The sequence below is a fragment of the Stegodyphus dumicola genome, chromosome 10, assembly GCF_044657685.1.
Source record: "Stegodyphus dumicola isolate Sdum_Otavi_A_Nest chromosome 10, ASM4465768v1".
In the NCBI taxonomy this organism is placed as follows: domain Eukaryota; kingdom Metazoa; phylum Arthropoda; class Arachnida; order Araneae; family Eresidae; genus Stegodyphus; species Stegodyphus dumicola.
In genome coordinates, this window is record NC_140777.1 from 153,172,524 (window position 1) to 153,184,609 (window position 12,086).

The 12,086-nt window shown below is 34.2% G+C and overlaps 1 protein-coding gene across 6 annotated transcripts in view; it reads right to left on the reverse strand.

Moving 5' to 3' along the window:
- Window positions 1-12,086, reverse strand: part of LOC118191585 (forkhead box protein P4-like) — an 821,276-nt gene that overhangs the window by 771,418 nt on the left and 37,772 nt on the right. The gene's annotated exons all lie outside the window — the stretch shown is intronic.

Sequence of the window (12,086 nt, forward strand, 5' to 3'; positions counted from 1 at the left end):
GGAGATAAATATTTCAACAATAAAAGTATTCATAATGAAATTTTAAATGTCTTCATTTGTAATCCTCATACATTCAATGCACTTGTTTAATACTGTGCACTTGTTTAATACCAAAAATCATTTTAAATCATGCATTTTATAACTATGTAAAATAATGTCTTTTTATAATTATTTCAGGAGGTATTATTAAATATTAGCAAAACAAAACACTGTGTCATCTCCATATCCATATATTTATATTTCTCTAAAAGTTGGTCTCGTTGCAGTATTGCAATACAACAGAGAACTAAGCTTTACAATTATTATTTCCTGTAAAATCTTGTACAAATTTATGTTTTCATTTGTTCTTTTCTGAGTTTTAATTTCCCATAATTCATTCACATTGGTGTGTGAATTACAATTGACGTTGTAAAAAGGATTGTAAAGATAGGGCAGTTTCACCTGAATGCGCAAGAACGGTGAGGATCACAAGAGACTATGAGAAGTCATATTCCCTTTATTCAAAAATGGTTTGGTTTATTTGATTACAGCAAAGCAAGCGAGTGCTACACGACTAAGGGAAGAGTGCTTTCGTGGTGGACTTTCTTAGAGAGCTGGCTCGTATCCCCAGAAGAAACACACGAAAGCGTCCATGCAACCAACTAGTTCACCTGGAATGGGACCCCGGTCTAACTATCAGTGTCCAGCAACTTTACCGCTCGGGCGCTTCTGAACCCTACCTAAAAAATTAACCTACTTGCATCAGTAAGCGGTTTAAAATTATATTATTTTATGAGAATAAACTAATTTTAGATCCAATTAATAACTTAAAATTTCAATAACTTGTGTGTATTGTGATTAATTTAGCTTGTCTGACCTCATGAGAATAAGCCTCAGAAATTTATCGTGGCAAGGGGTACAAGATTACTGTCGTTGGCAAGAGCCTTGGACACCCTATACGTAACAGTTAGATTTTGCCCAGTTCCATCCTAATTTTGAGACAGTGCATTCCGGGGAGGAGGACGAATATGAGGTTCTCCTACCACCAAACCACACAAGAGGACCTTCGGCTCGCCTGATATTTAGACTGCCCTCATGCCGCAAAGATACTATGCATTTACAAACATCCATGTCTTCTCCAGGATTGGAAAGCGGGCCCTTAGGTTATGCAGTCAGGGTCATGTCATCAAAAATTAGTTGATGAATTATCTTAAATAATTTAAGTATAATAGTTCATTCGAAAATTCTGAACCCCTCCCCGATAGACTAGAGTAGAGAGATATAGCTGTAATGAAGAGGTTTACTGCGTAGATATAATGACGGCACTGCAGAGACGTGACCGTAGATACATCACATAATTTTATTACTGGGCAACTAATTCATGAGACATACTCATCATGGGCGGAAATGGCACCGATCAATTTTGGGAAACTTAATCTTAAAACAATAGATGATAGACAGAAATTAGGCGCAATGTGATGACAGAGCGACGCAAAGCGGGGAAACGCATACACATTCAAAAGAAGCGTGGGAGAGTCAAAACGTATCTTGATTTGTGATTGGACGAGATGGGATCCTGCAATGCGAAAGCATGATGCCGATTAATTTTGAAAAGTCTCACTTTAGATTCATATATAATAAACAGTTATTATTTTTTGTAAAGAACGGGGAATCACCTAAATTAAAATGAGGAACAAAAGGAACTATTGACAGATTAAAGTTAGTAATTAGTAATTTCTTTCATATTTTATACTTTACACACTCACACACACACGCACACAAACATACATTTAAATATATTAAAAAATTACCTAAAATAAGGTTATATTATCATGTAAAATTAAAATCTATGGTAAAAGAAAAATTTTTTAGCAAATAAACTAAGTATACATCGCTTTAATCCTTAAAAATAAAACTAAATAAACATAATTTTTTTTCAAAAAATTTGTTAAAAATTTAAAAAAAATTACACCTGGAAATTAATTATCCATTATTTAATGTTCCATTTAAGACTCATCATGGGTAATTAATTAAATCATTAAACAATAACAATTAATGAGTTCTGAATGTATGTTTCGCCCTTTTTAACTATTTGAGTGGAAATTTAAACTAATGTATAAACCTTTTTTATAATAAACAAAACTATGTTCTCATAACGCATTCTTGATTTATTTGCTAAACGTTTTGTGTTTTACAATAGCTTTAAATTTTCCAGGAGAGTATAATTTTTTTTTAGTCAAAAATTTTATTTTCTAAAACTAATAAATTTTCCAATCTAAGCTGCTTAAGCACTAGAATTTATTAGTTTTGCCCTAATTATTCTGCAATTGTATATAGATACAAAATGTTGATGTTGAAATGTAATTACTTTTGATGACATAAAATCGATTTTTAATTTTAATATAGCTCCGAGACTAATGCATTTGAACTATAAAATTTTCGATATATTCTTAGAGATGTGAGCATCTTTGCTCTTGTAAACAGAAGACGAAAGGTTTTGAAAGATTACACGTGGTTGTAAGTTGATATTAGTAGACGCAGTCTGGACAGTAACATACTGATTATATCCGTAAATTATTCGCAAAAATTAATTAATATACACGTTCAAAATCAAAAAATGTAATTCCTTCCTAAAATGATTTGTATAAGCATATTCTCTATTTACATACTCCCTAAAAAACTGTGAATTTTGGTAATTTATTTTTCCTGAATTAGTTTTGCCAAAACATGGAAGACACAGATTTATAACTTGACTACAGACCCTTGTAAAAAAACAGAAGCTATCTGGTTAAAACTTTACGGCAGTTTTTAGGCTTTTCGACGGTTTTTATTGTTGTCCGAAGGAGAGAACTGACATAACAAATGTAATAAGGAAGCTTATTATTTTGGGTATCGTTTAAAAATTGCGTTATCTTGTAAGAAACGTCTTCCACACATCGTGCTTTAGTGGTGTAACTGGTTGCAGATTCTTTTAAGACTCAAACGGTTCGAATCCCGATAAGAGCACAACCTCACATTCTCCCGTTCAAAACAAATCTGACAGACTCTGCAATTGGTGCCTGATGTACTTAACAATAATTCGCCTTCCCTAAGTTCCAAAAAAAATTGCCATTAATAAATATGTGTTATATGCCAAAAATCTATATCAAACAATTGGTTTCCGCTAAATGAAAACGCGCTCTCAGACATTTTCATTCTTGTTAGGCAGCTTCTCGCATTCTCCTTATTCACTAGATTTGACGCGTGCAAACTACTTTCTCTGCCCTAAGTGTAGTCCTCGCTTCCAAGATCATTCTTTCGATCGCACTTAAGAGGGTCAGATAATCGTATCAAAGACTTGAACTGCCATACGCGAAATGAGTTCTACGAAAGTATCAAACAGCTGTAAAAATGCGCTAAGCTTTGTTTAAACTAACTAGGATTGCATATTGCAGGCAGATGAGTAAAAATGCTGTTTTCTTCGAACTGTTGATTTTGTATGAACCAGTTCTAAATCTTCGTAAACGTTATCTTATACTCTTAGATTCTTTAAATTAAATAAATACCAAATTAGTTTTCTCAAAGTTCACATTCCCTAATTCCTTCAAAAATTCCGATTCCCGCTGTTCAATATCAATTCTTCCGAAAAACCTTCTTTAAGTAATAGTAACATGCCCTGCTAATAACCATACGCAAAGAAGACAAATGTTGTTTTAAATCTGCGTTTTCTACAGACGTATTACCAATTTACTCAACAACATACAAAATTCTCAAGTCTCCGAAATAATTCCCTTGCTTACGAATACAAAATTAAAATGAGATGATGTCACGAATACCAGTACACAACGCATTACAGCAAATTGTAATTTTACAGTCAAATGTTATATGCAAAGCTTCCTTTGATAAGGATGGAGTAAATAACAAGTTTTAAAAAGAAGTAATAACAAGTTTCAGACCTTTTTTTGTTCGCCGACGGTGTCCTTGACACAAGACCTTGATCATTTTAATGCTAGACTACATTTAGAGAACCCAGAAAAGTAGCGACTAAAAAAGATATATTTATTTGCAACTGCTTTTAAAAAACAATTTTTTTAATCCATTTCCTCCCCATTCGCGCAACGAATCAACCAATCAAATAACGGAGCGTTAAAAAGGAAATATTCGGATACGTTTAAGAACAAAATTTAAAAACATTTAATAACAGAACGAAGTGAATAGGTGTAGCGAATATAGAATAAGTAAATGGTAATATGTATTAAATGGATTTTAAAAAGTAGAATTTTTTTACATAAATTAAATTGCATATTAGGATACCTTTTTTACTCTTAAAGCGACAGAAAAAATTTTAAAACACATTGAATAACATTGAACATAACAATAACATTGAATAAATAAATGAAAAAAATAAAAATAAAATAAAATAAAACGCACAGAAAATTTAACAAAATAGTTCCTTTTTGTTCAGAGAGGAAAATAAATACATCATTTATATCCCATCAAATTCACTACAAAATAAATACAAAGTGCGTCTACAAAAGTTTAAAACTAAATTAATAAAACTGAAAATTAAGTAAAACAACATTCTTCTATTTTTAACCTTCAATATACGATTCTTGCAGTAAGTTTACACAACGCTTAACTGTCTTGCTTGGTTTGTCGAATTCCATCTTTTTCGGATACTGTTAAAGCCAGTGGTTTTCGAATTTCTGGAAATACACTGCTGGCCAATCCAAAATGGAGAACAAAGAAGAACTAGAGATATCAAAGCCAATTTTATTTCAGAGATTACACATTGCACATAGTATCAGTTTTGTTTCATTTGAAATACAACCTTCTTTGATGTGACGAAGACGAAAAAATCAGTAATGAATGTTACCTCCACTTTTGCCAATAACCGCTGCCACACGCCACAGCGTTGATTGAAAGAGGTTTTGAATGCGCTGTTGGGAAATGGGAGCCCGTGCCATTTCCCAACAGCCTCAAAACTTTGAGGTAGCCGAAATGGTAGTTCACACGTAACCAAAATTCACCAGGTGCGGCATGCCGTGCTAGGCGTTCTCCAGTCATTGATATGTCCGATGTGTGATAGATCTGGAGAACTGGCAGATAAGGGTAACAATGCAATATGGACGGCTAAGAAGAAAGCTTGAACATTGCCTGCAACATGTGTTCCTGTTGAAATGTGGCCGCAGGCAATACCTCAGGATAAGAAAGAAAAGCTGCAAAACCTCAGATACATGGCCTTAGTTGGTAACTGTACCGATTATTTGTACAAGGAGGATCCAGGGTTGGAATCCAATCCCACAACATAACAGGGGTTGTACGACCAGTATGACTATAGTCGAGTAGCCTCTGTCCACGGCGTCTTCAAACTCTAATTCAACCACTGTTGCAAGCAGAAACGTGAATCGTTCGAAACCACTATGTCTGTCCATATCCGCCAGTGCACCATTGCAAACGCAAATGCCTGTGGTTCAAAGTTAAATGTAAATGAAGCAATGAATGTCTAGTGAACTGTCCATTGTATTGTAGATACCGACTGTTGTGTTATAAACTGCTTTCCTTGTGATATAGTTGTGGTGTGCGCTCAATAACTGCCATCCGCACAATATGACTGTCTCTCCGTAGAGTGGTGAGACGAGGCCATTGCAATTGCTCCTGTCTGTCAGTCGATCCCTACTGCATCAACCGACGAAGGATACTTCGAAATCTTTGTACGCAAGGATTCTGCCACGGTTGAACTCGGAAACCTGCTCGAATGATGTTTGCATTTTTCTACGAGGCATACTGAAGCTGCATACACAAAAAATATCAAAGACCGTTATTCATTCATGAGAGAACTTATTCACTTCATTCAGAACAGCAATATAGTATTTCTTTATAAACGGATTATAAGGAGCAGTGCAGTCGCTCACCATTGGCGCGTACGTTGAAATCGTAATTATTTGCATATTCGATAGCGGTATGCACATGATGGAAGTTTCATGCTGTTTGGATGCTTCCTTCAAGCTGCTGCATTTCGGATGGCAGTTTATTATTAAAATACTGCTAAAATAATTATGCTATTCAAATACTATACTATTCAGTACTATTAAAATAATGACTTTTGAGGTGGGATTGTAGCTTTAGAGAAAAGTAGGTATTCACGTGACAGATTTGGCGAATAAGGGGAAGGGTTGAGAATTGTGACAATTCTTTGCTAGTGCAACATTACATCATGTGTTTATAATTAGTTGGAATTTTTCCAATGAGAAGAGAAATTAAGCATTTTGATCAACTCCTAGGTCTGCAAAACAATCAAACCTAATGACTAAAATGAAGTTTCAAATGTAATATCAAGCCTCCGATGTTGTTTCATGGTTAAAAAACAAGAAATACCCAAAGGAGGAGAATCTAGTAATGAAGAGATGCGCTCCGTGTCTGTGGAGACTTTTCTCTCTGTAAAATTACGATACTTTTCCCAAGATGTTTAATATATCATTCAGTTGTTGAGTATAAATAAAAAACCCGCAAAAGAGATATGTGTCTTTTTATTCCATCCGGGACATTTCGACTGCATCAAATCGCTATCAACTTAGAAATGCCCAAACTGATGACGCGATTTTACACTAGAAATTGCTTGACGAGAATGGAATTGTGTGATGGTGTAGTGTCGTGAAGCAGATACGAACTATTCGTTTCTGCGTTTTAAGGGCTAATACGCTGAATTTTCTTCAAAAGTCTGTTCATTGCATCTTTATAAAGTATGAATCTCACCGGTTGTCATTCACATAAAAGTTCCCTACAAATTAATATTTCCTAATGAAGACAAATAAAAAATATGCTCTTTATTCTAAATTTCTCAAACTGAAGTTTTTAAGGCCATTGAAATAGACATTCCGCTTAATCTCCAAATCGTAGGCAAAACACATAGCTCCATTTCAAGTGATAATTTGCTTAACAATCATAGATTATCGTCTGCCATTTGAATCAAATCATTTGCTCAGCTTTCGAATCCATGACAACAGATTTTTATTGGATCACACCAAATAGTTAATTACACAGAATATTCTGTCCAGATATAGCAGATGATATTTTTATTTATCACTTGCCTTTTCGTGGTCTAACCGGACACACGTCCGGTTTGCATCGGGAGATCCAGAGTTCCAATCCTGGCGAAGTTATTGCTGATTGTTTCTCCTTTTCGAATCACAAATTATAAAATTGCTGTACAGTAGCGCCTGATTAAAATGTGGTATTTGATAGCTGGTCATTACGGGGACCAGGTCTCCTCTTTCTCAGTCAACTTTAAGTGCAAGAAAATACATAAAATTTTCACTTTCTTCACCTCATGCCTTTGTGGTGTTAACTGATAGCATTTCCAGCTGTCAGGCGGAAGTTCTAGAGTTCAAATCCCGTTTTTTTTCATGTTGCTTGATTCGACAAGGAAAATGACTCTACAAGTGGCGCTCGATTTAAAGATGTGGTAGACGATAGTTCATCTGGTGACCTGTTCGATCCTCCTGACCAGTCGTCCTTTAATGGGGCAGAATGCAAGACATTTTCTTCTTCCTTCCTACAACTGGAACATGCTCCGATTTGTTGTATCGGGAGGTTCGATGTTCGAATCCCAGAGCTCCAAAGGAGTCGCTCGAACCCAAAAGTAAACGCTCTTATGAAATTTATCTTACAAAGAAAAAAATATTCCTAGCAAGAAATTGCAGATACATTTGAAATATTGCAAAAATCAGTCAGAAGATTCAATTTATCTTTGAAATCTGGTACAGAAAGGACTGCCAATTGGAATTGTCAGTTTTGTTGCAAAATGTGGACGCATGACGAAAATTAGCTTCCCCCCCCCGAAAAAAATTGCATAACTTTTGAAGAATAATAATAAGGCTACAAACGTAAACTTAAAACATTAAAAAAAACATTTTAAAAAAAATTTAGTGGCAAAATTTGTTTCTATGTATTTTGAGACCCTCAAGTACGGTTTCTCTCATGAAAGTTTTCTTCACAAGAACTGCAACTAAAGATGGGGTGTCATATTAAAATTCGATTTTAAAATCGCTAAAATAAAGAACTTTATTTAAATAATGAAAAAGATCTTAAGAAAATAGATCCAAAGACTTATAAAACAATTAATATACAGAAATATTGATTTGAAAACGTTGAACATTATGTCCATAATTTCTACTAAAAAATACTTAAAATCTACCCAAAAAAAACTTTTCATTATAATATTAGACATATATGATCAAATTTAGTTAGTTAATTAGTTAGTTAGTTATCTTACGCAATGAATTCATACATCTTTATGCGTTGCAAACTCCTCTTTACTTAAACACTAAAATTCCGAAACATTTACTGAATTTTAAAGACACTCTATATAATATGCAAATAAATTTCTTTTCTTTGCAATAACAAAACATTCACATGAATCATGCATCATAAACTCTGTGCAAAACATACCACCGAACAAATAAAAACCACTTAAAAATGTCAGTCGTTGTTACCCCATGACAACGCATCAGGAAAAATAGTAGCAGCGGGAAAAACCTAACGGCGAAGGTCGTTTCAAATATCCAGCAAGGGAAAACTTGCGTTATGTAAACAAGGCAGCTGACAAACAAATTCCCTGGACAAATCATTGCCTCGCTTTTATGACGCATGTAAGAGAAGATGCATAATATTACGGATTTTGAGTGACTGAATTCTTTTTGAATTCTTGAATCTTTTACGCATTCTCGTCTGGATTTCAGTCCCAACATTTGTGCGAATGATAAAAGAATTGTGTTTATTAAATAAAGGCGTTCATTATGAACTAAATTCCGACAACATCTTTTAAACAAAATCTCAAAGGAATTCTCTAAAACAGTTTTATTAAATAAAGGAGTTCATTACGAATTAAATTTCGATAACATCTTTTAAACGGAGTTTCAAATGAATTCCTTAAAACTTTTAATTTCTTTATTTTCATGCTTAGTAAGTAACTGAAAGCATTTTCTTCCGTTTGCTTATTAGATTGAAACGATCTTTGACGCACTTAAGTTCGATTACGGGCAAATGCATGGTAGCCATTCGTTGCTCTCAAACTACACTTTTTCACAGTTGGAAGCCAAACTTAAGGCTGGACGATACCTCGTTACCCGATTTGGGCTTCCTGATTGGAGGACATAAAGCCTATTCCCAGTTGCCCTTATTTTAGAGCAAGCATGCAAAACTATCGAACCTTGAATCATTTTTATGCGAATTTTGGCTCTCCCTAAGAAAATAGCCAAAAAAAATACAGTAATAATATATTAATAAAAATTGTAATTTCACCGAATATTGAAGCATACATGTGCAGTCTCGTGCACTATGCAGGACTCTACATACGGTCTTTTTATAGAAATAATTAAAACTTTTACCAGTGCGCGATTCTCAGAAAGCCATGAGTTGGCACCGTATGTGGTTTTCATAATCCGAATTACGTATCAGTGTGAAAGAACAAGTTTTCAGAGAGATCCAGGTTAACAAATATTCATCTGACCTCTGTTCGTACGAGCAGCATAAGTCTAAATATCAAAAATCCGGTTGGTAATCCGGCAGGTAAACGATGCCATTCTCGAGAAATAAACAATAGGTATCCATCTTCCTATTATTTTTAAAAAGAAGTACTATAATAGGTAAGATTTTATGTATTCACTCACATTTTAAATACACCATTAAGTATGAAAATGGCTTTTAACCTCTTGCAAGCCCCCTTCTCTACTTTGATGACTATTTGGGGTACTGATTCAGACATGCCTGACTTAGTGGATGTAAGCTATTCCTCCCATATTCTGCAGCACTGGAATGTTGCATTCGAGTGGATGCAATGTCAGAGCACTGTAAGGGTTACCTACCTGAAGGACGATGGTTTCATGCAGAAGTTTCTTACTGAAAGTGGCTCATACTCACGTTACAGAAGGGAAAATCCATTCGATCATCCTTCGAATGATCCTTCCTATGCCTTCATCTAACTCGTGACTCTATGATCGAGTATGCCTTCATCTAACTCGTTCGCCGGGATTTGAACTTGGGTCAAACAACCAGGGATTAGCTGTTTTATCGATTCGATCACTGGTGAGTTGCTCTAGGTCTATAACTCTAAATATTTAGGTGTGGTAAACACCTGAGAGGTATCTCTCTAAATGAGGGAATACCTCATGAAAGATGTTCTACACAAGCTAACGGATCCTGATTTAGTCTTGATTTCTCAAGGTACACATGGTTGTGATGTTGCCTACAAAAGCCTTAACGTTTTGTGAATTAATCTTCGCTAGAAGGACCTAAAATTAAGAAATTAGTAATTTTTACGGTGACAAATTCTGAAAAGGTAGCAAAACAGAACTGAAATTTTCACAAAATAAAATACCATACTGTACCAAATAGATAACGATATTTTATTTCCTAAAAGTGCTTTTCTCGAACTCATCTCAAACATACAGTTTAACAGTCAATAAGATCTTTTTTTAATAGAAATATGTACATGAGTTATATGACTAATGGCTTTGTGGCGTAAATTGAGAAAATAAGATACTAAAGGCAATTTAAGTTTATTTCTGAAAAGTTAAAGAACATGTGCTTGTTCAGTTTTATATCAAGATATGGCTTTTGAAAGCTTTTAAAGTATCTCTTATTTAAAATACCTTCAGGAGAGTCGAATCCAGATGCTAATCAAATTAAGACACCGATTTTTATGTGTCTCAAACTAGCAACATTCTTTACAGAATATACTGAAATATTTTTATTTCCAGTATTAACAAAGCAAAATGATAATGCATCTGTAATGAAGGTCTAATTTTGCTTATAAAAAGCCATAAAGATCACGACGATGGAATGAGTAAGCAAGATGCTGTTATGTCATTAAATGAAGAATCATCATAAGACACATTCCAATTACATCATATAGGCACGCGGTTATAGAGGGAGAAAAATCTTACAATGCTACATGAGATACAGATGACTGTTTTGATGAAACGTGCAGATAACGAGATTCAGTGACATTCTATATGAACGATTATCATAATACTAAGATATGAATGATTATCACGATGCGTTCTTCAGCATGGTGCCTCCAGTCAAATTACAGGCGTATCCAATTTCAAAAGAGAAACTGTTTGATAGTCATTGTTAAGAACTTTCTGAAACTTCATCCTGGATTCAAGATTTCAGATATCTTTCCACTTTCAACGCATATTCAAGATTCAAATAAAAATCGCAGTTTTAATCTTTAATACTGCACGGGAAATATCGAAGTTTCTCTTTGCCTTATTATTACCCTTTTAAATATTATATGAATAAAGTTTTAATGGAGCGTTAAAAGCTCAACATGTCATATTTAAACTGAATCCAGTTAGTCAGTCGTTTAGTATGTTAAAATTTATGAGCCCTTCAGAAGGACTCGCCCGCACAGGAGTCAATATTCTGGAAAATTTGCTGATATAACGAACGAGTTGGAAAACTCAACGGCTCTAAGAATATTACAGCCCAGAGACCTATACATCTGTTAAATCCTGCGCTAAAAGTTTTCAATGACTACACAAATTTTGACATTCGAGGTAGCAGAAATCCAGCAGATTCTGTGATACTGCCTCTATGAAACTAAAAGGTTTCGACAAGTAAAATCCGTTTTACAAAAAGTCTTTAGTATTCTCGAAAAGCGTCGCCCATTCTGGAAATATATTGACTATTCTGATATAATAATATAATGATCGTCGTTCAGAAGAATTCTGGTGTCGGATACAACAGCTGAATAAAGCAATCTATTTATCATAAAGCAGGAAGTGTTTTCCAGACTTTTTGATCTCTAAGTGCTTGATTTATTTTATGATTACAAAAAGATCTCTTACATTCCCGTTCTGTAGTTGGAAATTACCATTAGAGATATCTGCCATAGCAAACGAGCTATTGCCGTTGTTGAATCACTATGTACATATACATATAACGAAATAAGTCAATAGTACAATAACTGATAAAATGTTTTTATTATAATTATAAGGAAGTAATCAAGCAATCATAGTACAAAAGCATTAATATTATTTAGAGTAATTTTTAATATAAATTATAATCACAGTCATCTATGGACGCATGCATTTAATCACGTTCATGGACAGGATTCAAAT